The sequence below is a fragment of the Amblyomma mixtum genome, chromosome 3, assembly GCF_055824585.1.
Source record: "Amblyomma mixtum isolate Tamu chromosome 3, ASM5582458v1, whole genome shotgun sequence".
Lineage (NCBI taxonomy): Eukaryota > Metazoa > Arthropoda > Arachnida > Ixodida > Ixodidae > Amblyomma > Amblyomma mixtum.
The window spans coordinates 295,043,264-295,070,024 of record NC_143014.1 but is presented as its reverse complement, the minus strand read 5'-3'; the positions used below and the strand labels follow the sequence as shown (position 1 = coordinate 295,070,024).

At 48.6% G+C, this 26,761-nt stretch overlaps 1 pseudogene across 1 annotated transcript in view; it reads right to left on the bottom strand.

The window, feature by feature from the left end:
* LOC149355250 (condensin-2 complex subunit G2-like) overlaps positions 1 to 26,761 on the bottom strand; it is a 123,796-nt pseudogene that overhangs the window by 60,197 nt on the left and 36,838 nt on the right. The window contains exon 7 of the transcript XR_016289345.1: positions 14,374 to 14,464. The product of XR_016289345.1 is annotated as a condensin-2 complex subunit G2-like (transcript). The remainder of the gene's footprint in view (positions 1 to 14,373; positions 14,465 to 26,761) is intronic.

Below are 26,761 nucleotides of genomic sequence, written 5' to 3'. Positions count from 1 at the left end.
TGATACCGGCCACGATTAGCCTTTATATATTGCTTTGTTATTCACAATAAACTGTTCAAAGTTAGCGCTCATTTGTCTCATCTCTTTCACCGTCCTTGTCTTGTGCGATTCAACTTTATATCATGTCTCACCAACATGCCCAAACAACCACTTTGCTGCAGCAGCAGATGCAACAATGCAAAGTATGGCTGGACCAGACATGAAAATGATGAAGTGCATGTCACTACTGAAACGTACTTGACTTGCCAACTATTTCTTGCTGTAAGGTGGCTGACACAGCAGACGGGCCTACAATGCCAGCATTTTGAATGCCAACAGTTTGACACACTTATGTATACCTTTGAGACACACGTACCTCAAACAACCGTTCACGGTGTTTGCAAAGTTCCTTGGACATTGCTACAGTTGTGAAGCAGCTGCACTCAAAGGCAGCAATATAAAGTATGGCTCTTTTTACTAACAAGCACTATTATATTTAAAGAAGCAATTTACCTTGATGGCAATTTCGTTTATGTATAATATATTGTTTTTGAGCATGTTGCGCTTGTTTGCAAGTAGTCTACGGCTATACTTCACCTCATAAGTTCCCTGCAGAACTATGGAAGGTACAGACCTCCTCAGCCAATCAGGAGAGTTCATTAAACATGTTTCTCCATGCCTTGTCGTCTGCGTGTCGTCAGCTCATGGCATACACAGATATCGTTAGAAAAGAGTATAAATGAACGCTGTCTACATACCATAAGCATATGTATGCTTACGTATGCTAAACGCAAGCATTTTGTGCAATTTTATGCCATCTGTCACATTCGCACATTTATTTCAGCACATGCAAATGAAGACACAACAATAAGTTCAGCCTAGTGGCACCAACTGGTTGTTAGAATGGGAGCCAACAAAAAACTGCCCTGCCCAATAAAACATAGAAAGCTGTATATGCCCTGCAGGACCAATGTGGCCTACAGAATTCCACTATCATAAGGGATGTGTTACATAGGCCAAACTGGCCAATGTACCAATGTTTGGCTCATGAGTTAAACCTCCTTATAGTAAAATCGAAAAAAGTCAAATTTTTGTCACATCCAGATTTCCGTTACATGTAGTTTTTGCGAGAAGAGTCAAAAGGACACAGCACAACAGAAATCAAAATAAGAAATAAATGCAGGTCAATTCACCTTGAAAATGTCTACAGAAAACGGCGTTACTCGATGTCATAAATGCGGAGAAACGTTTCAAGACTGCACGGATAGCGCAACTGCAGCAGCAGCCGCCGCCTTTCACTACGGCCCGCGCAATGCTGCTACGAGTGGCAGTTCTTCCCTCGGTTCCCTCGGAGGGAAAGGGGTAGAGAGAGGGTAGAGGAGAAGGAGAGGGTAGCTTTCCCTCAGAGGGTAGCTTTCTTCCCTCATGTTCCCTCTCTCGTTGTGCCCGCCACTGTTGCGCCAGGAAACGGACCCTTCACCTTGCATAGCTGGTGCTCTCTGTCATCCCCACGTCAGACTCCCAACGCGCAAGAGCTATCAGCATCGGAATCATGCGGACAACCGCACGGTGGTGATGGGGCACACTGCTCAAGCAGTTTCAGTTTTGCTATGCCCTATCATTTTTCACTGCTGCTGTGCATGAACTCTTGTAGTGCCACGTGGTATCACATTCCAGAAGCGAAAGCAATGCAGGTGCGTCGATGGCACTGGAGCACGATGCGTTGTCAACTGCAGTCACTCGTTGGCGCTCCTCTCATGTCAGTTCATACTTTATCATCGTGAAACTTTCCTGCCAGATTTCGTAACTCAGCACAAGCTAACAGATAGTCAGCTTAGCGAGTTCGTTACATCAAGGTCAACCGCCGCTACACATTCATTACACGGATTCGTTGCATTCGTTACGTTAGGGATTCGTTACACTGTAACATTCATTACACAGCAGCATCAGCAGCAGTGATAAGGGAGGGGTTCGATCCCCAGTGCTGCAAGGTACCCACCGGTGATACAATGGGTACAAGCTTTCCCCTGCCTGGTGCTCGGCTTCTTTAGGGTGAATTGCTTGGGAAATGGGTCTTTGACCCCACCTTGAGAAGTGGAGTCAGAGACCCATTTGAACGTTGAGCGTTGTACGAACATCAGTAGGTTTTGTAACTGGCACAAGGCGCGAGTTTTGAGGCGGGTTTTCACCGATGTTTTTTTTTGCCCGCATTCAACGGGAATTTCGAGGCACTGTCTGTCCTTCCAACGCAGTGCACCCCTGGAGAGCCAAGTGCTAGGCTGAGGGACCCCATGTTCCCACAGGATTGACAGGCTGGGTAGACCGGCGGCCACGGGAATTGAACCCCCGACCTCCCGTAGCCGAGGCGAGCACTCAAGCACGAGGCCACAACTGCTTCTGATCCTGCTGTGTGCCAGTGGATCAGGGAGAGAGTTCTGCGTTCTGTGGTCAGAACTGCAGGCGGCAGTGTGTACTGTGGGAGTTTTTCCCTGCGGAAGGGCTTGCTTTCTCCTCACGTATGAGTGAAAGGCCGTTGCACTAGGGCGAGCGCTCGAAGCGCGTTCGAACCGCTTTGGCCGAAGGGTGCTGCTGATCCTGCTGCCATGGCCTTTCTCGATCACACAGAACAGTGTATTTTGCCTTCCCTTTTCCTATTTTGGGTCATTGTTCAGTTTTATTGTACAGTTCATAGTCTCTCTGCGCCATCATGCATATTTCTCTGCCACCACAGCCGTGGCTTCATGGTAGAGCACCCACCTCGGCTTCGGGAGGTGGTGGGTCCGTCCCTCCGCCGGTCGGGCACCCACCGGTTTTCTCAAAATGGGCTCAAGCTATGCCCTGGCCTGGTGCTCAGCATCCTAGGGTTGCATTGCTTGGGAAAGGAGCCTGTGCCTTCAAATCCCGTCACTGTGGGCAAAGCGTCACAGGGAACCTAATCTCTACCCAACCTCAGCCAGCCTTTGGCTTGCTTTACAGCCAACTGAGCCAACTTTACACGCCAACTGAGCCCGGCTGAAGAGAGAGAGAACTAACTAATGCAACACACATCTCCATCGCCGTGAAGTTTTCGGTCTGCCAAAAGAGTTTCCGCCCAGCCGTACACGGACTAGGCCAGGGCCAGACCCCTTCCCAAGTGCAAGTCTCTTGTACAAAGTGCATGGTGGACCCCCACGCCAGAGATCTTGTACCAATTTAGGTTTGGTCATCCTTGGGCTCGAAAGCCCTCCCATCAAGCGTGGCGGACCGGCCAACTACTGCCACCCCATTGGTCGTGTGGGTCCAACCCACGAGCTTCGGACAGGTGGCGTCGCTACTCCCCATGGTGCACTTCCGTGATGTGCACCCCTGCCAGATGCCGAGCCGCCCTTGACTTTGGGTAGTCTCTTCATGCCACGCTGCAAGCAAGAGCCAGATTCTATCAACTTTTATTAAGTGCCTTGGATTTGACGCCGGCCATGGTGCACTAGGTTAGGACCTACCGCCTACATACCGGCAGAGTGAGTATGGGCTTCATCCCACACCCCTTATGGTCTCACAACGGTACTACTCACAGACTCTCAAGGGATGCAAGTGCAGTTCTGCTTTCGCATCGTCCTCATTCTCTTAGCCTGCTCAGATGCCCGAAGGCCTCAGCATTTCCCAGAGATGGCCCTGGTTACCCGGAGGGGGAACGAGGACAGACTCAAGCAGTGCTCCCGAGTGGTCTTAAGACTCGGGTTACACAGGGGTGCCCCTACCCCTGATAACTTTGGCCAGCGGGGATTTCCCTGGAGCGAATCTGCTTGAGACTTCGCCACAGCAGCCTAACCCTAGGCTGCCGCAGCATATGAACTCTCTCGCTTTAAGTCCCGGGAAAGGGTCACCACAAACCCTTCCCAGGATGATCATTCGTGTCGCCTCCCATTAACTGGATTACAGGAGTGCGCAACTACTCCCTGCGTTACGCCTAGGGCCTTCATCGCCAGTACCCGCACCCCGCCAGGTTACAGGAGGACGCTACCCCTCCCAGTGTTAGCCGCCCTGGGAGCAAACCTAGTACTCCACAGCCCCAGCCACAGACTTAGATTGTGGCCAGGTAGCCGACCCTCCGGTCGACAGCCGACAACAGCACACCAGTCAATCCAGCCCAACATAAGCGAAACTGCTAATGTTCTGGTTAGGGCTGCAGTTCACCACACCCAAAGAACCACCAACCCCGAGGCACTGTACTCCCATTTGGGAGCACAGATTAACCCTATTTTAATAGGGTCGCCTCAGGTGAGAGCTCACCCATGCTTTTGGGAACCCAATCTCAGCCAGCCTTTGGCTTGCTTCACAGGCTCACGCCAGCTGAACCCGGCTGAAGAGACAGAGAACTTATGCAACACACAGCTCCATCTCCAAAAAAGGGCAGCAAGTGGGCTTATACCATACTGGGCACACTTAGGGTTGTTTGACGGCGGAACAAATCACAGGCTCGTCAACGCAATGGTTTGGTCCAGGACCCTTTTCCCAAGCATTTTACCCCAGAGAAGCCGAGCACCTGGCCAGGGGAAATCTTGTACCCATTAGAAAACCGGTGGCTACCCGGCGGCACCGGGGATCGAACCCAGCACCTCCCCCAAATGTGAGGCGGATGCTCTACCACAAGGCCACCGCTTCGTTTGCACCAGGGGATCGATTGCAGGCGGCAGGGGCGCTTCGGTGCAGCATAGAAGCAGCAGAACTGCCACTATAAATAAAAAATAATTCAAATTTATAGCTCATACACTGTTACAGGAGAGATGAGATGAAGCGAAAGCCCGGTGCCCCATTTATAGCCAGTGAACGTACTGAAAATGGTAGTAACAATGATGAAACCAGACCAGTGCGAGGGGCCTTGCTTGAAGGGGGCCGCAATTCTGAAAACGATATTTTAGCATCCGCAAGAGCCATGCACCCTAAACTCGGGAAACAGCGTATGTAATGCGAGCATATGGTAAGGCTCGATTTGAAATGCCATTGGGCACATGTACACTACGAAGCACGCTATTTTTTAGCATATGCCCCATATGCCCTTTTTATACTGGCGCATACCGCAGCATCAGAACGTCACCTCTGTGATCATCACAGCTTTGGTAGTTGTTGGGCTCGACGCGCCGTCTGCAGCGACGACAGTTGGCGCCAGCGGGACTGGGTTACGTGAATAACGGCCGGTTCCAGCACGCTGAGTGTGTGTGTATTTGTGTACGCGTTTGCTTGCGGTGTCCCGTTCTGGGAAGTGTTTTGGTCGCGCACATGTGCGCCCGCCGGTGGCTCCTTACCCTCTCCTTCGAGGTCGAGAAACGGCCGTCGCCCCCTCCTTCACGGCCGAGAGACACTGCTGGATAACCTTTGCGGCAGCTGTTATCGGCGGCTGCTGCGGGGGGAAGCGGGGCGGCGCAACCAGGGGACGGAGGCCCCAAATCGGCTGTCGGTGGAAACGCGTCTGTTTGGATTCTCAAGTTCGCTCAAAACCGACAGCGGACCGACAACGAAAGGGAGTCCATCACGCTGTGGAACGGCTCCGACTTGACAGCGAGAATGTGTATATCACCTTAGTTGCCGCCAAAGGACTCCTAATTCCACGGAATGATGGGTGAACAAAATACACAAATCGACCACCTGTGCGTGGGAGGACCGGCGAGAGTGTGAATGTCCCGCCTTTTTGTCACGGTGGGAGGATCGGCGAGAGGGTGATGTTCCGCCCTTTTGGGGGCGGGTTTCGTCAAGGAATGTGATTGGCGATGTTCGAACAACCAAGTTTCCCCAGATAGGTACCTGGGGAATTGAAAATGTATAAAATGTGGCTTCAGTGTGCTTTTTTTTTAGGGAGAGAGACTTCTGATAACCTGCTATGTAAATAAAATCGTCTATCTTGTCTGGCAGTAACCGGCTGCATCTTATTCCGCACGTTGCTGGAGAAAGGAACAACTTCGGAGGCCATCCCAAGGTACGAACAACATTGCACTAACCTATCTGGCGCAGTCGACAGGATCTCCAACGATGGGCGAATGAGAGCAGCAGCGGTGGACGGCGGACGAGACTGGTGGCGTGGACGGCGGACCCGAGAACGGCACTGAGGAGCCAGCGGCCTGCCGAAGCGAGTCCCTCCAGACCTGTGGAAGAAGAGAGCACCGCGGAGCGACTCTTCAGAAGTCAGGCGAGTGCCTCTTGGTTTCCTGTCGGGCGCGGTTGATGACAATGCCATATAACTTGCGAAACAGGGAGGTTAACACCACAGATGCGGAGTCGGACGGGGTTGAAAGCTTGCAGGAGTTGGCGGTGACCAGTGACGCGTTGGGGGATCTGAGTAGCGCCATGGCGGAAACAGCATCGGATCACCAGATGAAAATGCTGGAGCTTCGATTTAAAATTGTTGAAGCAGAAAAAGAAAAGCAACGCTTAATTCTGGAGAGCTAGAAGTTGCGAGCCCAAGAGCGGGCTGAGTCCCACGAAGAAGGTAACAGCGGAGCGCTAGCTGTGGACAGGTCAGAGGAGGATAGGCGCCTAAAATATGCATCCTTATTGAAAGGAGTACTAGCACCGATGCCGAGTGGGGAACTCCTAGTGCCCGGGTGGTTTGAGGATGCGGAGGCGGCTCTTGATTCATATGACGTCCCGTCTGAGTGGCGGGCCGGGCTTGTCTTGCCACAGTTGAGTGAAAGAGCACGAGGTTTGCTTTCTACGTTGACAGCCGAAAAAAGAAAGGACTATAAAAAAATGAAGCAAAGTATTCTAGATGGATTGAGGTTGTCAGCAGCAGAATATAGAAGGATGTTTGAGGGGTCAGCAAAAGCAGCAGATGAGACATGGGGCCAATTCGCAATCCGGCTGGGAAACTATTTCGAATACTATACAAAAACCTCGAAGGCTACCACTTTTGCAGAATTAAAGCAGTTAATGGTCACAGACAGGTTGAAGGAGTGCTTAGCAGCCGAGGCACGGGCTCATATTGTTGTCAATGAGAATCAGAGGTTCCTTTCTCCGGGCGAAGTGGCCAAGCTGGCGGAGAGTTTCGACGAAAGCGTCAGATGCAAACCAGGGTCAGCAGCTCATTTGGGAGGCTATCGAAAGAAGCTGAGTGGGGACCAGAAGGAGCGGGCCGGTGCAACACCTCATCAAGGGGAGAATTCTACATTAAGAGGAATGAAAGGACGGTGCTTTGAGTGCAAGTCACCAAATCACTTCGCTAGAGATTGCCCTCTCAAAAGGACAGGGGATAAGGCAGGCAGACGAGGCCAAGAAAAACCAGGAGACCGCGCCGTGGTGGCTAAAGTGAATGCTCATTTGGAAGAAATAGCTCCCGTGAATGAGGTTGGCATGCAGGAAACAGAGAGGGTAGGTAGGAATTGCCTCGAAACAGTAACATTGAAAAGTTCGGAACAAAGCATTAATGCTGTGATTGATTCCGGGACTGAAATGACTGTTATCAGGCGAGCTCTAGTGCCGAAGTATGAGGCAGCTGGTTCCACAATAAAGCTGAGGGGAGCTTTCGGCGATGAAGTAAGAGCTGAGCTTGCATATGTGCCTCTCAGAGCAACAGAAGGTGCACCGTTTGTCTCGTTCGACAAGGCACAACCAGCTTTGCTATGTGCACTGACAGACAAACTCCCGCAGACTACAGACAACTCCTTGAAGAAAGGGCAGTTGTAAACGAAGTTGTTTCAGAGGCAGAGACCGAAGGCGGTGAAAAGGAGATGACAGAGAATAAAAATCAGCAGACGGGTGCGTCCTTGGCGGTTACGGGAACAGACGAAGAAGCCGAGAAAAGGCAGAGCGCGCGGCAAGTTTTCCGTGAGGCTCAGGAAAATGACTTGTCGCTGCAGGAGGCTTGGAAGCAGGCTAGAGCTGGCACACATGGAATGATAATCCAGGATGAGTTACTCTATCACCAGGAGCACGTAGTGGGACGCATGTGCACACAGTTGGTGCTGCCATCGCATAAACGACAGGAAGCACTAGTGAGGGCACACGATTCGCCTTGGGCAGGCCATTTGGGAGAGCGAAAGACATTGCAGCGCATAAAAATGTCATTTTATTGGCCGACCATGGGCCGGGAGGTCAAGGAGCATTGTCAGTCCTGCCACCAGTGCCAAATCAGGGCCCCCATGAAAACACAGGACCGTGTACCCATAACGGCATTGGCCAGGCCTAGTGCACCATTCCAGGTGGTATACATGGATTGTATCGGTCCACTGGATCCACCATCAGCAAGGGGACATCGCTACGCACTGTGTGTAGTTGATTTGCATACTAGATGGCCTGAGGTTGTTTGTTTGAGGTCCTTAACAGCTAAGGCTACCTGTGACGCGCTCACCCAGATATTTTCCAGAATGGAAGTGCCAGAGACCATATGCTCAGATCAGGGCACAAATTTTACATCAAATTTAACGCAAATTATGCTGCAGAAAATGGGAGCGACTCCCAGATTTTCCACTCCCGATCATCCACAAAGTAATGGACTGGTAGAGCGGTGAAACGGCACTTTTAAAAGGATGCTGTTTCACATTGTAAGCGAGCATGGACGTGAGTGGGATCGAATGGTGCCATTCCTGCTTTGGGCTTATAGAGAGGTGCCACATGCCATCACGGGTAAATCACCGTTCGAGCTTATGTATGGTAGGATGCCTGTCGGACCTCTGGCTATACTGCAAAAGACGTGGTCAGGAGACTGGGTTGTTCCCGACTCATTGGCAGTGCCAGCAGCAGACTATCTCGAGAAATTGAGAAATGATCTCGAGGAAGCCAGTAGGGAAGCGGCAAAAAGTAGCGAGCTCACGCAGCAGGCTTATGTGGGGAGGTACAACTTGAGGACCACCGACAAACAATTTTCTCCAGGTGACCAGGTTCTTTGGCTGGAGAAAGAAGGCGATGGGAAGTTAATGGCACACTGGAAAGGTCCAGTAACAGTGGTGGCAAAGGTGCGGCCATATAGCTATACGATTGAGCTAAGTGATGGCATGCGCCGATCAGTGCATGCAAATAAGCTTAGGCCGTACAGCGCGAGGGTCAACACAGTAGGCATAGTATTTGAAGGCGACACGGATTTTGGAGAACTTCCCGCGTGGTCAGATGCAACGACAGCAGTTGAGCAGCTGGAACGTGTAACTCTCAGCCGTTTAGATCTTCTGCAGCAGAGACAGGTAAAGGAACTAATCGGGAAGCACGGTGAGGTGTTCAGTGATAAACCTGGGTGCTGCAGCTGGGGAGTGCACAAAATCAAGCTAAAAGATGGGGCGCAGCTGAAGCGTGCGTACCCTTACAAGGTGCCCATGGCACTAAGAAAGGAAGTTGACCGACAGGTGGCAGAGCTAAGGTCGTGGGGTTTGATATATCCGATAGAAAGCTCCCATGCACATCCCGTGGTGTGCGTAGCTAAGAAAGATGGCAGTGTCAGGTTATGCTGTGACTATCGCAAGCTGAATGAAGCAACGGAGCCTGATGCGTTTCCTATGAACCTGCCAGGTGACCTAATTTACGAGGTAGCGCAGGCAAAGTACATAACCCTGCTCGATATGCTAAGAGGATATTGGCAGATTCCGTTGGACGAAAAAGCCCAGGAGTACACAGCGTTTGTCACCTCATCTGGACAGTACGCTTGGAAGGTTATGCCGTTTGGACTGAGAAATTCGGCAAGCACCTACCAAAGAATAATCAATCAGATCCTTGTACCACATCATGAATATGCGTGCGCATATATAGATGACATGTGCGTCTTCGCGCAGACATGGGAAGAGCACCTCGAACACCTCGGAAGGGTAGCGGCCCCTGCGGTAGCTAGCTTCGCTAGCGGCCGCAGGGCTCACAGTTAATGTCACTAAGTGCCATTTCGCGCAAAAGGAAGTGCGGTTTCTGGGTCATATCGTGGGGTCAGGAAAACACGGTGCAGATCCAGAAAAGCTTAGAGCCATTCAAGAAATTCCTGTACCACAAACAAAAAGGCAGCTGCGTAGCTTTTTGGGGCTAGCAAATTATTACCGGGATTACGTTCCGGAGTATTCAAAGGTGGTGCTACCACTGACGAACCTGACTGGAAAGCGCGTGCCTCAGAAGATACCATGGAAGGAGGATGCCGAGGGTGCTTTTATAAAGGTAAAGGAGTGTTTGACAAAGGCCGCAGCGTTGAGCGCACCCGATCTGAACAAAGAGTTCATTCTGGCCCGGCCCAGTCACAATGGACTACAATCGAGAAAGAAGCCTACACCATCATTTGGGCGCTGGGAAAGCTTGACACGTGGCTGTTCGGTGCACGAATCAGGGTAATTACCGACCACAATCCCTTGAAATTTCTTACTCTCACCATGCCACTAAGCGCGAAGCTGACAAGGTGGGCGCTGGCTCTCCAGAAGTATAACATTGTAGTGGAGTACAAAAAGGGGTCTCTAAACGCAAATGCCGACGCTATGTCGCGTATGGTCGCCAATGACGAAAGCGAGTAAGATACCGTCGTCCGTTTTCGCGGCCTCGGTTTGCGAGAGGTATGGCGTTGTTGTGTGCAGCAAGTTCGAAGACTGTGCCGCACAGTTTGGCGGGGAGGTGTTGGGCTTGACGCGACGACAGTTGGCGCCAGCGGGTCTGGGTTACGTGAATAACGGCCGGTTCCAGCAAGCTGAGTGTGTGTGTATTTGTGTACGCGTTTGCTTGCGGTGTCCCGTTCTGGGAAGTGTTTTGGTCGCGCACATGTGCGCCCGCCGGTGGCTCCTTACCCTCTCCTTCGAGGTCGAGAAACGGCCGTCGCCCCCTCCTTCACGGCCAAGAGACACTGCTGGATAACCTTTGCGGCAGCTGTTATCGGCGGCTGCTGCGGGGGGAAGCGGGGCGGCGCAACCAGGGGACGGAGGCCCCAAATCGGCTGTCGGTGGAAACGCGTCTGTTTGGATTCTCAAGTTCGCTCAAAACCGACAGCGGACCGACAACGAAAGGGAGTCCATCACGCTGTGGAACGGCTCCGACTTGACAGTGAGAATGTGTATATCACCTTAGTTGCCGCCAAAGGACTCCTAATTCCACGGAATGATGGGTGAACAAAATACACAAATCGACCACCTGTGCGTGGGAGGACCGGCGAGAGTGTGAATGTCCCGCCTTTTTGTCACAGTGGGAGGATCGGCGAGAGGGTGATGTTCCGCCCTTTTGGGGGCGGGTTTCGTCAAGGAATGTGATTGGCGATGTTCGAACAACCAAGTTTCCCCAGATAGGTACCTGGGGAATTGAAAATGTATAAAATGTGGCTTCAGTGTGCTTTTTTTTTTAGGGAGAGAGACTTCTGATAACCTGCTATGTAAATAAAATCGTCTATCTTGTCTGGCAGTAACCGGCTGCATCTTATTCCGCACGTTGCTGGAGAAAGAAACAACTTCGGAGGCCATCCCGAGGTACGAACCACATTGCACTAACCTATCTGTAGTGCTGCAAGGAACTACTGAGATTGAGTAGCCGCCAGTGCAACTGCATCCCTGCATTTTTCATTGCAACTGAGAGCCACGACTGGTTCTGCTGCTTCAACCAATGAAAAAATGTTTAAATTCCCTAAAAAGATCGAAGTTCGAATATGGGCCCAAGAGTTGACCACCCTGATGCAGAACTCTGTGACAGCCTTTTATATATATCTAAACAAAAGATGTACTCCTGCTGGGAGCGGGACAGACAGTGGGAAGACGAAACTCCCGAGAGAATATTTATGAGCAACTGCAAGTAAAAAGAACAGTAACCAGTCTGAACAAGCCGTCCAAAACATTGTTTATATCACAGAGCATTGCTTATCCATTGCACTGTGTAGCTAAATGGAGAATAAGTGCCACAAACGATACCTTTCAGTAGTTTTGAACCATTTACCCATGGGCTAAAGTTGCTAATCATACGCTCAATCATATCTACAGACAAACAGCCTGCACTTAAATGTCTTATGCTGAACTCCCAGCGCAGGATATTGCAGCTCCATGCTCACCTGCTGTTCACCTCAACAATGCAGAGCAATCCATGTTGCCAAACAAGACTAGAGCCACCAGGAGAAAGCGCTCTATAACTACTGAAGTGATGATGGTCTGGCCACATTTGTGCACAGCAACTGACAGTACATAATTAAAACTTTCTGAAGGTGCAGGCAGCTAAACAATGGGAAATGCAAAAATAAGAAAATGCTTAGCCGTTCTTTCCCAGGCACTGTTCCTACGAAAACTGGACAGCCCAACCAACAAAATTGATTTCTAGACAGCGGCAAGTTCTCACTTCTAAATTTTTCATATGAACAAGAAGGCATAAAATGCCTTCACTTCTGCCCAGTGAACATAGTGAATGGTACAGCAATACCATACTGGTCCAGAAGCAAACCTGTGCTTCACAACACTACAACGCTGACAAGTGCCATGAAAGTGAATTTTATCTAGATTGAGAGTCTGTCATAACAGATAGGCTCCAGAAAGTTGTTTTTAGCCATCAGGAGCAAAGCTCCTCATAATGCACTGCATATTCCAGACCCGCAATTCTGTACCTCTTGTAGCACTATACACGGTTTTAGTTTCAATACCTGTGCGCCACCACGTTTCTTTCACTCGAGCGCCGCCTACCATCGACGCCATCGTGGGCTGATACTTTGCAGCCCGTGGGCTGCAGACGAAGCAGTGTGTGATCTCTGGAAGTGTCATTCACCTGTTTCATTTTTGTCAAACCTAGAAATTGTGCCTGAGGGTTCGCCTCGTGTTCATCCTCATGTGTGCTAAGCCATTAGCGCCTGCAACAACAAACCGAGAGCAGGCGGCCATTCTTCGACAGAGCGATCAGCATCGGTAAGTGCCATGCTCGCAGTTCATGCATGTAGTTTTTGTCGCCGGTTGCCTGTAGTGCAAACGTGGCATAGTGTTGCATGTTGGAAAAACTAAAGAAAAATGCGTTGAAACTCAAGATAGCGGAGAGCAATCGAATATATAGTTCTTCATGGAACACAGTTTCTCCCGAACGCTTTCATTGCCTCCATGCTTGGACATGACGAGGGTGAAAATTTAGGTGCAGAGTTTGCGACAGAGTACCCAGTTCACAAATTGAACATTTTGGAAACAACAGGGAGTACGTGACCAAAACGAATCCACGTCTGATCGGTGCAATGCTTTTTTGCGGAGATAGGCAAGATGAAACTGAATTTCGGTCCCTCATATGCCGTTCGCATAAGGCTGTTCATACCGAGAAATACAAGCCAGTCCACTGAAAGCAATTCGCCTACTCTGCTCCAGCCAGTGCTCACTGGTTCACAAACACCAGAAAATATGCAATTGCATGGTCTGATAGGTTGGTAAGGTAATGGAACGCTATTAACCCTTACTGACAGGCCGAATCACTGCACCTGTGTTGAGAATTCCAATCTCAATCGGGTAGCATTGCTCAAGTCGATGCGTTTGTTGTATCTCTGGCATGGTTATGCATAGTGTGAACTTTTTACAGTGCATTCTATGTGATTTCAGTCAAATAATTTATTACAATACATGGCAGAGTTTACCATCCTGTGCATGCCGTGTGTTTTTTCTTCTTACGTTGCCGTAGATGCATTTTTTCTCACTTTGCAGTTGGGTCAAAGTTTGTGTCGCCGCTTCCATTCATGCCATGTCGTGCAATTTAAATTAGTATTTTCGTACTAACAACAGGTTTATTTATTATTGTTTTTTTTTTCAGGTTGCGATGCCCACACATTCCCGACACTGGCGATCATGTGGGGTGGTGAAACGAAGTTGTGACCAAATTTGTGAAGTCCTTGCATCGTGCCCTGCTGAATTAAAACAGCTTTGCCAAGGCCATTCAAAAACTTGATCTCTTAAAATTATGCACAGAGTATATAGTTTGGTAAACCAGGTGCTGCGCTTCGTTCCGCCCCAAATATTAAGCACAGGCAGTGGGTTTGTTTCTGTCTGCATTTCATTCACGAAGTGCGCTGACGCTTAAGCTTTTTATTGGTGCAGGTATTTTTGTTCACCAACTACGTCCACTGCCAATGCAAACTCGGGACCTGCGGGAAAGCGGTGAAGAAGTAGACATCGCAGACGCGCTGAGACCTTCGCATAACATGGTGAGCGTACATACTGGCGGCAATTTTTTTTTTTCCTACTTTCGTCGACTATTTCCGCAACCAGCAATAAAACAGTGATGTCTAGAGGATGTTGGCGTTCCGTTACAACATTGCTACTTTTGTTGTACAGACGCAAACACGCGCTTGACCGGTGGCTACGCAGCCGGGCATTGCTCCGCCGCTGGATTGTGGAGGACGACAGGGGAGGACGGCAACAGTGGGGTGTCGCGCAGCGCACGTGTTAGAGAGTACTTTTCCCTCCCCTGCCCGCTCCTCGTAAAATGGTGTATGTAACTACTATGCCTAACCTTCAGTCAACCACAGATGCAAAGAGCGCCCACCTTGAGACCACGCCAGAGGATAGGCAGGTAGCATCGGTAGAGCATCTTGGCGAAAGCTCTGTCTCCGTGCAGCATGTAGCCCTTTCAAAAACTGCAAAAGGAACATCCAAGCCTATCAATCTGCAAGCCTAAAAACAGTCTAAACTAACAGATTTAGGCAAGATGACAATGAAAGACGGAAAAGGCTGCCCATGTACAAGCAAGAGCGCAGCACTGCATTTGTCTGCTTTCTCCACACCAATTCAAGAGCTGCTTCTTTCACAATAGTACACAAATCTGCTTAAGAAACAGCTGAATTTAGAACTGTTTACATTTCAACAGACAATAAGCACAAAAACGGACACGCTGACTATTCTGTAAATGATTAATGTACTACACAATGTACTACACAATATAGAAAGCGGTTTAAAGTGCAGAAAGTCGTATTTACCAGGTTACAGCAAGAATGCATGCTAACATAAAAATGTCAAAACTATATCACCAATGTGTTTTGAGAATGCCTCAACTGTCATAAATTTGTCCACGCTTTGGTCACTGCAGCACATCAGTGCATTAAACTACCCTCATGAATAAAAAAAAAAACTGTGCGTTTTATCTCTTTTTTTTATTGGTTTATTTTTGGTTTACAATGCATACGTAAACCAAGGACGACCAGGCAAAAGGCGTTAAACAACACCTGACTAGGGCCTGCCCTCCTATACAAAAACAAACAACAAATTAAAACAAACATTCAAAGCATTTGACAGCAACCGACTTCGAACAGAAAAAAACGCAGGTTAAAATTAAATTGGCAGTAATATACAAATTTGATACCAAAAAAATACAACGGTGTTTACTTATACAGCACTGTCACGAAAGTAGCATATCATGCACGGCTCTTTTACAGCTTTGGTCCCTTCGTTTTTCCATTGCCATAGAAAGTAGCGGGGCGTAAGCATTTAGAACTCGCGGTATCATAAATGTCAACATTTGGTGGCCATAATTTGTACGGGACTATGAAACATGGAAATTAGCTGTTCGGAAGTTATATAGTCCAGGCAGTGCAGATATGTGTTCTGAAACGTTTCTTTACTGTATTTTATTTGATTCTTTATGTATATCCAGTTTTTTGTCATACATTGTTTGTATTTTAAGTAACTTGTTTTCTAAAAACCTCCCCTGCGTCTTGGCTGAGTGTAAGGTTGAATACAGCTCGGATAGCCCTTTTTTGCAGCGCAAATAATTTTGCTATATTAGTAAGTGTTGTTGTTCCCCACACAAGTAGGCCGTATACTATGCATCCATAATCCAGGGTAGAGCATACTACAGAGCAGTAAATTTGTAACAGACATGTCCTGTCGGCACCTCAGTGTTTTTTCGACAGCACTTTGAGTATGGTCAGGGATCGAGAAGCTCTCTATTTCAAACCGTTTACCATATTTACTCGCATAATAGGCGCACTTGCATATTAGGCACACCCCCAGTTTGGTCGCAAAAAATCTGATTTTTTTATTTCGGCACATAATAGACACACCCCAAACTTGCAACTGTTATCAATACTGTATTACACGATTGCAAGTCGACGCCCTCCTGCCTCCTCCATCTCAGGAGAAAAAAAAAAAAACATGCACGCACATTCCACAACCCAAGCTTATTTTAACAAAGTTTTTGCTGAGCTGACTACCAGTCCTTACTAGTGTGGCTGCCATCGCAGCTGCTGTGGACCCACAGCACGTGCAACAACATCGCATGGACCAGCCACACATGCCGAATTCCACACACAGTCTTCAGGAATGCTCACTTTACACGTCTGTTTCTAAAGCTTCGTCTCCAACCGGAAACCTTCCCGACTTCAGCCCACAAAAACCTCGGCACTTGGAGTCACATGCGAAAAATTAGGCACGCTGCAGTAGCAACTGCTGCACTTCTCGGCCACGTCGAATTTCCGGCCCGCCGCATGCTTGTCGTGTCTGACAGCAAACTCCCAGCCGTGTAGCTATTAAAGTGCTTGCCCATCATGCTAAGACTGCAATGCTCAGTGGCTGCACACGAAAGCCACAACTACGGTGAACTAACACACTACCACAACTCCCGTGCCCTTACAGCCCCAAAAAGCTGGAGCTGGTGATACTGATGCCGACAAGGATAACGGGAGCTCGCGGCAGAGGAAAAAGTTGACGATGACGACGATGGCCCGCAGCCTCTGGCACCATCTGTGGGCAGTACCTGGAAGCTCGTGTGTGCATGCGTGGCCTCCGCGATCAAGCACACTGTTACTCGCAGCCAGAGCTGATCGCGGAAGCCACAACGCCTGCGTTTCAAAGGTTAGTCCCATGTGGGCAGTGGAAAGTTTGGGCGCAGCCATTACACATGTGTGTTTATGTGGTATGCTCAGTTTTAAAGTCGAAAAATTTTCAGTACTTGTACATCGCGTAATAGGCCCCCCCCCCCCCCCCCGAACTATGAGCCGGATTTTCTGAAAACAAAAAAGTGCTCCTATTATGCAAGTAAAAACGGGATGCGAGGCAGGAAAGTGAGATTTCTGTCAAATTTTATGCCAAGAAATTTATGTTCATTTTTAACGGGTAACTATTTCATTCAGGTGTAGGGTGGGATCTGCCTGTATGCCTCGCATACAGTGAAAAAAGAATGAAAGAGTGAAAAAAGAATGGCTAGATTTCTCTGGAGGAAACTGGAAAACATTTCTGTCTGTCCATGTTGCCAGTTTATTTACTGTTAATTGTATTTGTCTTTCACATGTTGATAAGTTGGAGGATGTGCAAGCTATCTGAAGGTAGCCTACATAAACTGAATACATAATGGACCTTGGGATTATTTTACTAAGAGAGTTCATTTTTACAACAAACAGTGTTGTGCTCAAGATACACTCCTGAGTTACCCAATTCTCCTGAATGAAATTCCTTGGAAAGGGTTGTACCAAGGTGCACATGGAATGAACAGTAAGATAAGAAGTCTTTTAGACAGTTCAACATTCTGCCTCGGATGCCAAGCTCGGCAAGGTCTTGAAGAATCACGAACCTCCAGGTTGTGCCATATGCCTTCTCTAAATCAAAAAATACAGCAAGACAGTGTTGTTTATGAACAAAAGCTTCTCAGACAGTATCTTCAAGACGAACTGGGTGATCTATAGTGGAGCATCCCTTTTTAAATTCGCACTGATGGCTGCCAAGAAGTTCGCAAGATTGAAGGACAAAGGTTAATCTTATATTCAGGACACTTTCAAAGTATTTGGCGAGACAACTGGTCAGGGCTATGGGTCTAACTGCTATAAGAGGTTGGCGGCTTGTCAGGTTTAAGAAATGGTACAATATTGGCTTTTTTTCCTATTTACGGGCATTTTTCCTGATACCCAAACTTTGTTAAAGAATCTTAAAATTGCCTCTACGGCAAGCTGGGAAAGAATGGCCAGCATTTCACGGTGTACTTGGACAGGTCCTGGAGCAGTTTTTTTTGCCGGCAAACAGCACTCTATTGATTTCCTGGAGGGTAATTAATCTATTGTATTGTTTTTTAGTACCTCTACTTATTGGAAGTCTTTGCTTTTCGGCTATATTTTTGTATTTTAGAAATGGCCAGGTATAATGTGACGAACTATAAACTGCAAAGAAGTGCTCCCCTAGTATATCGGCCTGTTCCCCTATACTTGTTTGCGTACCAGGTGTTGTCAAAAACGAAATTGTGAATGGTGAGAAGCTGCCATTTATATTCTTACCTCTTCCCACATTTTTTTTAAAATGTGATTTGACTGTTTATAGATGAGACATAACTCTGCCATGATGCTTTCTCGGCACTATGACGGATGTACCGAGCTTTAGCTCTTGCCTTTTTAAAATTTACGAGGTTCTCTTGTGTGGGGTACTGGCGAAAAATACCCCAGGCTTTATTTTGTTGCTTTTTTGCATCCTTACAATCTTGTGTCCACCACATTTTGTGATTTTGCCACACCATTCCCAAGGATTTCGGAATAGCTAAGTGCACCGCGGCTAGGATACAATTTGTGAAGTTTTCATTTATCTCATTGGTGTCGTGATTTCTAAAACTATTTGTCTAATGAGGCTTCTGCTCTAAATAGTTGCCAGTCTGCTAAAGGAAGCTTCCACTGTCACGGTTTTGTTCGGCAACTTCTGCTGCAGACGTTACACCAATTATTATATGGAGGTGATTGCTGACATATGGACTGTCAATTACATCTCATTTAAAATTGCTAAAAACAGAGGCAGAAGTAAAAGAAAAATCTAAACAGCTCATTTTCCCTGTGGATGGGGAACAGTATATGGTTTTACTGGAGTTCAACAGGCAAATATCATTCTTCAGACTGAAATCCTCTATAATGCGACCTCGGGTGTCCGCTTTTTCACTTCCCGAGAAAAAAATATGTGTTAAAATCGCGAACTACCAGATAGGGCTCTGGTAGCTGCTCTAAAAGATATAATTCATGCACTGCTACTGTTAGGTGAGGGTCAAGATATATACCGTATAAACGCATCGAAGGGCAGCACTTTTTTTTCGAGATTCGGGGGCCAATTTTCGGGGTGCGGCCCACACACGCGACGTACGAAAAAAATTCTTTTTTAAGCAAAAACACACCAATCAGGGAATGAGCAGCATTTATTTTACATTCAATCGTCACTCGCGGAGTATTTCGACTCTGTGGTGGTGCTGTGCTCTGGTGGACGCTCATCCCAAAAAAGCCGCGCAGCATGTCCATTGTCAACGCGTAGCCGTTGCTCCGCATTTCCATCACATAGCAGAGCAGCCATTCTTACAGTTTGGGAAACTCGCACGGCTCACGTCGGAAAGCACGGTTTTTGCAGCTTGTGTTTCTCAATGCACCCTTCCTTTTGTTAGCATGATCATCAGACGCACTTCTCGGCCACGTCGAATTCCCTGTCCGCCGCACGCTTGCCGCGTTCGAGAGCTAACTCTCAGCCGTGTAGCTGATAACGTGCTTGCCCATCATGCTAAAGCTACATTACTCGGCGGCAGCACGCGAAAGCCACAACAACTACGGCGACCGCGCCCACACGCCATAAAAGGCTGGAGCTGGCGATACTGATGCCGATGTGGATAGAGGGAAGTCGCGGGGCAGAAAAAAATTGACGATGATGATGATGGCTGCGGCTCGGGCGCCATCCATGGACGGTTTTTGGAAGCTCTTGTGTACGTGCTTGGCCTCCGCGATCAAGCGCTCCGCGATCGAGGGCACCGTTGTTCGCAGCCGGAGCCAATCGCATAGACCACGGCGCGTGCATTTAGAAGGCTATACCCGCCTGGGTCATGGAAAGTTCGGGTGCGGCCCTTACACGAATTTATTTTTTTTTAAACATTTCCTTCGGGAAAACGGGGTGCGGCCCTTAAACGCGTTTATACGGTACAACACACAGTTATTGTTTTGTGTGTAAGCAGTTTGGCTGCTACAGCTTCAAATTTAGTCTTTATTGGTAAGCTCACGAGCTGGAACATCATTTTTACTACGATGGCAATGTCGCCTGAAAGCCAACTCGCCTTCCCTCAGTCGAAAGACTGTTTTTTGAGTACATTTCTGTGTTGGGGCCCAAGTGTTTCCTGTACACATGAGGCTACAGGTGAGAATGTGGCTAAGATGTCTTTGATGTCACTTAAGTTATTAAATAATCCCCTACAATTCCATTGTATTAGGAACGCCATTATGATTATTTTGGGGATATATTTTGAAAAGTTAGGTCCCTATTTCTTTAGGGCCAGTTATTGGGATTTTTCCTTTTTTCACTCGAGAGCTCCGCCGCCGCTGCAGTGGAGGTGAGCTCGGAGTTACGTCCATTGCCTCACTGAAGGCTCTGGAGCGCCGTGGAGAACCCACGGTTGCAATGTGTGCAGGTCTCTCCCGACTGGAGGAAGCCTTGCGGGCGGCCGACCCAGAGGCCGGCGAGCCCTTTATCGAGTGGCAGGGCAGCCTTCGCAGCGTCTGCCCGGGCGCGGATGGCCCTGCCTCAGGCTCAGTGTGTGTGGCCCGGGCAGGTGCCGAAGCCTGGTGTGATGCCCCGCCCCGTCACACCACATCAGCGAAATTTGTTTTTGCTGTGAACAAGAATGTTCCCTGGGTTTGTGCAAATCTTTTCCATGCTTCCTGGAATATCATGTTTTCTTTGGTTTTAATGGGTATTATCTCTTTTTCTTTCTTCCAGAATGGGCATGACCTAGAATACATAGGGTGGTCCCTTTCACAGTCAGCGCATTTTGGCACTGCATTGCAGACATCGGATTCATATTCATTAGATGCACATTTGGCACAGGTTTGGCGGCCACGACAACTCTGGGATCCATGGCCAAATCTCTGGCACATGAAACATTGGCAAAATTTGGGGATGTATGGTCTGACTGCTATTTTCACGTAACCTACTTCTATAGTAACGGGGAGTTGGCTGTAAGCAAAAGTGAGAACTAAGTGCTTTGTTGGTGTTTCTTTGTCATCTTTTCTGATTTTTGTGCATTGGACATCAGTGACATTGATATTTTGAGCCTCCCGAAAGCATTTTTGCTACAGTCAGGGTGAGAAAATCTTGTTCTGAAATCACGCCTTTGACATTGTTGAGGGACCTAGGGGCACTAACGGAAACAGGTATTTCTCCAAAGGTTGCTATCATTGATCTGGAGGAGGACGTCGCCATTGGCCAGCTTCACCACCTTGTGGCCAAGGGCCAATGATTCTGTGAGAGATTTAGAAACTATGAAACAAGAGATGATTCTTGCTTGCTTTTCTGCTACCTCACTATGTACTACATGGTATCTGGGGAAGATTTCTTTTTTTTTTTTTTTTGCAGACACTGTGCAGTGACATCAGGCCACCCTCGATTGTGAGGGCAGAAAGGAATCCATAAAAAAAATTGTTATTCGGCTACGGTGGCAGCCGCCCACCACGGAGCCCAACACGGGACAGGAAGTTGCCAGCAAGTCCTGACCACGCCAGCTGTACACCACAACTATAACCAAATGTGGCATAACTCAGATTGGTTCGCCACACAGGGTTAACCCTAGCTGCCCATGAGAAAGGAAAAACCTAGAAACGAGGAGGAGACAGGACAGGAGTGAGAAAGAAGATAGGAAAGTGAAAGATGGAGGGCAGGGCAGGAAAAGGTGACTGCCGATTTCCCCCGGTCGGGTCAGGCCAGAGGTGCCATCTACAGGAAGCTGGGGCCAAAGTGGTGTGTAGCCTCCGCCGAGGGGCCTTAAAAGGGCCACTGACCACACTCTGGTCGAAAATATTTTCTACCTCTCTGGAAGCCAGGCATCGTCCCAGGGAAGGCGCAGCCGCAAATATTTTTTTGAAAAGACTCATTAATAGCGTAGTTACAGCCATCGCAATCAAGCTACTTTGGCATGCTCCTCTCCTTCTGTCCCCTTCCCCGAGATTTTTCTCTCTCACGCCTCGTCGAGTAGGCTCTACAAGGAAAATTCGCCCTTCCTCCTCCGATGTTAGCGGGAGGCATGCTGTCTAGTGGAGTACGTCCCATGTCTACGTCATGGCCCCGGCTTGAAAAGAATTCTTTTCTTGCTTTTTGCTACCCGGGATATTTCATGGGGGGGGGGGGGGGGGGGATAGGGTCTCCCAATTTTGCTCCTTGGGTCTCCTCGCCGTGTTTCGTCACGCTTATTTTTCTTTGTCCTTCCTCGTGCCAGCCTCACTGAAGGAGGCTGTTCATTGCCTAAGTACAGTCGCCGACCGATTTTTCGGACTCGGCGGGACCCGAAAAATGGTCCAAATAATCGAACAGTCCGAAAAATCCGTGAACTTAAAAAAAAAACTAACTTTTCAGCGAAAAACCGGCTTTCAAAATCGCGAAAATCGCCGCTCCCCATGTTCCGCCTACAAGCGATAATATTAGACTATATCTGAGTCATAACCATGCTTTCTCCATGTCTGCAGCCTGTCTCACGATACCAGATAGTGGGGCGCAAATTTCCGGAGCCCTTCACTACCACTACGGCGTCCCTCATAGCCTGAGTTGCTTCGGGACGTTAAACCCCAATAAACCAAAACCAAGATAGTGCGGCGCAAAGGACGCGCGATCGCATTGATAACGATACAGCTGCAGCGTCCGCCGCGGCTTGGATGACGCACCCCGCGGTGCGTGAACTTAAAAAAAAAAAAAACTTTTTTGCGTAAAACCGGCTTTCAAAATCGCGAAAATCGCCGCTTCCCGTGTTCCGCCTACAAGCGATAATATATTACACTCTACGTATCTGAGTCATAGCCGTCTCTCTTCATGCCCGCATCCTATCGCATCATGATACCAGATAGTGCGACGCGGCCGCGGTCATGCCGCGAATGAATGCACTCGCTGCGCGAAGCAAGAACAGTCGGTTTGCATGGGGCAATAACGTTCGCGAAGACCGCGAGGTAACCCATGGGTAACCCGCGGGAAGACGCGAGCGCCTCCGACTGCAGTCCCACCCTCGCCTCCATCTACCGCGTTTGCTGTCCCGCTGTACCGTTTTCAATGCAATCGCGCGCCCTTTGTAGGCCATCTCGATGGCAGTGGAGAGCATCTCATATCTCGACGATAGAGAACAAATAGCCAAACCTATCCAAGCCAGTCCGACTGCGCCCGCTGAGCCGATTCCGTTTAAATCCAAGATGGCGCCTTTCGCGGTGGCGGCAAACGGTTTGGTAGTGACAGCGATGCCCGCTCGCGTCTACATTAGGCCGAAATAACAAATTTTCGGTTGAAAAACGATCACTGCAATATTGTTGGCGTCTATTTTAGTCCGAAAATTCGAACATTTAGACTCCGCAAAGTCCGAAATATCGGTCGTGAAAATGTACACGTTCCTATGAGGTGCGCGACGGTTCCTCAGCGAAGTCCGAAATATCGCGCTAGTCCGAATTATTGGAGTCCGAAATATCGGTCGGCTACTGTAGTCTTGGATAGTGGACGTAGTCATTCGGAGTGAAGTGTCTTCCGCAAGGCACCACATTCTTGCATTCTTGACTGTTGTGTCCGGAAGGCCAATGTGTTGGAGTCAGACACGACACAAGGCATAACCTTCTGGCAATCGGTGCTGGATCGTGGTTCAACTCCAGTCGCTCCGTGCGCATCCAACAACGAAACAGCGTCGTTTCATTTTCTCCGCACCCTGAACGATCAAGAGACGCAATCGGCTCGACCACCTCTACATGCTAGCGAGCACATCTTTTCATACATCTGTTTGTTTTTGTCAGTGACATCCCCAGTTAGCGAGTTTCCTTTTCATGCATGTAGTTTGTTTTTTTTCTGTGAGGCCTTGCCACCGTTTTACGACTGGAGGGGTGGGAGTCACTATTGTTCCAAGTGCACGGCAAAGCACGGACCCAGGAACTGTCCGGCACTTCTTGGAAATGCACGTTTGCACTTCTCCGTGTGTGCTTGTGGGTTCTATGTGTTTGTGCCTTTTCTCTGCTTCTAAGTTCCTGTCTTGGCAATGTAGACAAGACGGGCGAGTGAGAACCAGTGTGCGTGCGGAGCAACCGAGTGTGCGAACGAGGGAAAGGCTGTACGACACACAACATGGCACACGCACAGAACACGCTGAAGCATACATGAACTGGCACGAGCAACTAGAAACCTTATAATTGGGGGGGGTTGTATGCATGTGCGAAAACAAAAGCCGCTACGGAAAGGTTATCTTCGTTGCCTCATCCATGCACTCGGCTTGTTTGTCTAAAATGTCCAGACCCCTGGTCAGTGGCCCTTTAAAGGTCCAAACGCTCGGAGTCAGCTCAACCCCCTGGATCCCCTTTTCCCCGGACACGGTGATGCCACGCACGGCTGAGCGCAGGAGCTGAGGTACGTGGTGACGTACTGCTCATCATCATGCTCCTGCGGGGATGTCCCTGCGGATGCTCAGGAACCCATGGTGTCACAACTCCCCAACGTCTCTGCATGGAGCAGATGCCCCTGCGGGGTGCCGAAGGACGACTCTTTTGGTGCAATAGCACTTACAGGGGGCACTCCCCGCATTTAGCCACTGTGTGTTTGTTGGGAGGCTGTTTTGTGGCAGGCTGCCCACTGGGCAACCTGCCAGTGGCGCGTGCATGCACACGCACACAGCACAGCACACACTGGCTGCCGCACAAAGTACCCGCCGTGGCAGGCGTAGTTCAATTATTGGCCGCGAGAGGTTGCTCAGGAAGAGCAACCTGGGTCTCACCAGACCCACCAATGGCAGCACTCTATCGCAGAGCAGTGGTGCACCACTTAACCACTGCACCACTGCAACACGAGTGGTATGAGGACACCCAGGGATCCATGAATGTGAAGCAGTGAATGACCAATTCCACATATACATATGAGCATTCACCCATTGTCACTATTCAAACAACTTACATACTAGAACAATGGATCCCAAAATCAGAACCAAAGTGAAAACCAAAATGCTAGCACACCTAATTCACACTTAGCCTAACTACGCAAATCGACTGAAATTTTTTATGACATGGGGGTTCTAGTGCTACGCATTAAAATGAGACAGGTATAGTACTTGCTGGGCAGCACGGTCATATCCCAGTAAAAAAAAAAAGAAAGAGAACACTGCAAATTCCAATTACAGCCAAATCCAATTACAGCCAATTTTTTTTCGACCCCATTGGAACCCACTGAGTTTAAAACCAAATGGAGTCAAATGGTTCCGATTTCTATGGTGTTGAAAACAAGTGGGTTTTCTACCAGGTCTGCAGGAGGCGCTGTCTGTTTAGTGCCAATATTTTGACGAGGGAATTGAAGTTATGAGAATTCCACGCTTATAGAGAAGTGAAGACAAACAAGCCTGCTTCACAGAGAAGGAACAGGGGCAGTCTATATCCAAAGAGCATACTTTTGCTCCCACTTATACACCCCATTCATGACACCCTCCTGCTGGAGCCAGCGGCACTAGTTCATACAGTGAAGTTATTTCATTTATTCATGCCCAGAGTGATAACAGAAATGATTAAAACAATTCAGCACATAAAGCTGTTCATATATCTTTTTACAAAGGCCTCATTAGTTCACCATTCTGTGTTAACAGAGCAATATTCAGATCCCAATCAAGGCAATCATTGGCTTCCGACTGATTTTTTTCAATTGGAAAATTTCCAATTGTGTATTCAGAACCGACTGGAACAGCTAATTAAACTGGACCTTCCTGTTGGCTTATTTGCAAAGCTCAAGGCATTCCATTTTGACATTCCAGTTGGAGCTTCCAATTGCTTGAGAATACCTAACTGTAATTGGCACCCAATTTTCTTTAGTGGTGCACCACTTGGAATCGCCGGAACCAACTGGAATGTCCAATTGGAATCTCAAGAGCCAATTAGATTTATCAACTGGTTTTGATAATTCCAATAGGTTCATGAAATTCTAATTGGTGTCATCCCTCCCAATTGGATTATCTAATTGGGAGAGATAGCCCCAACTGAAATCTGGAACCAACTGAAACAACAAATGGGGATCTGCAAAAACAGCTGGATAATCCAATTGGTCCAACCATTTGCATTGCTATGCCCTATTGGGTCCGTTTGGACCCAAATGGAGGTCCAATTGGTTCCATATAGATCCCAATTTTTTTTTTTTTTTACAAAGACTGCTGGTGATAAGCAGCGTGCATTGATGGAAGGCAGTCATGAGTGGCAAATGCATACCATACATGCATACAGCACCAGCTGCACAGTGATAACTATCAGCTCAAGGCAGCCACATGATCAGTTGCCATGATTACTGGCACGCGAGTGGTTGCTGCTGGGCCAGTGGCAAGCTGCTGTGGTCTCCTGGCTGGGGAGACCAGACACGTGACTTGTTCACACTCCTAAGCATTTGAACTACTTTCAGTTTTCCCTTCTTATTGAGCAGAATGGTATAATACTCCGAAGACATCTGTTACCTACTCAACTCTTGCCAAGTATGTCACCTAGGACCGCCTTCAGAGCATGTACTCAAGCCGCACGCCAATTTGTCATCAAAAAAAGATTTTGCAGTACTACTATCTGAATAAAGTTCAGCAGTTCAATACAAAGAGTAGTGAAAAAAAATTTGCTGGGGTTTAGCTTTGGTTAAACCTGGTAGGTTGCATAAGCATCCATAGCGTTCCATTCGGGATCATCACCGGTTGTAGACGATTCGGTTTTGATAGAGGCGCGGTGCACCCGTCTAGCAGCGCAGCCTCCCTTTCTGTTTATCAGGCGGCATAACGACGGAGCCGGCAAGCGAGCGAACGCATTTTACCCCCTCCCCCCCCGTTCTCCAGCCTCCTCTCCACACTGCGCAGCTGGCAAGAGCGCAGCGAGGGCAGCGCCTCCACTCGGCAGCGGCACGGCTACAGCTGTAGTGCGCCGCACCCCGCGCCACCCTTCAAGGTCAAACGTGCCTCGGGCAACCCCGACGTGAAGGGCTGAAAC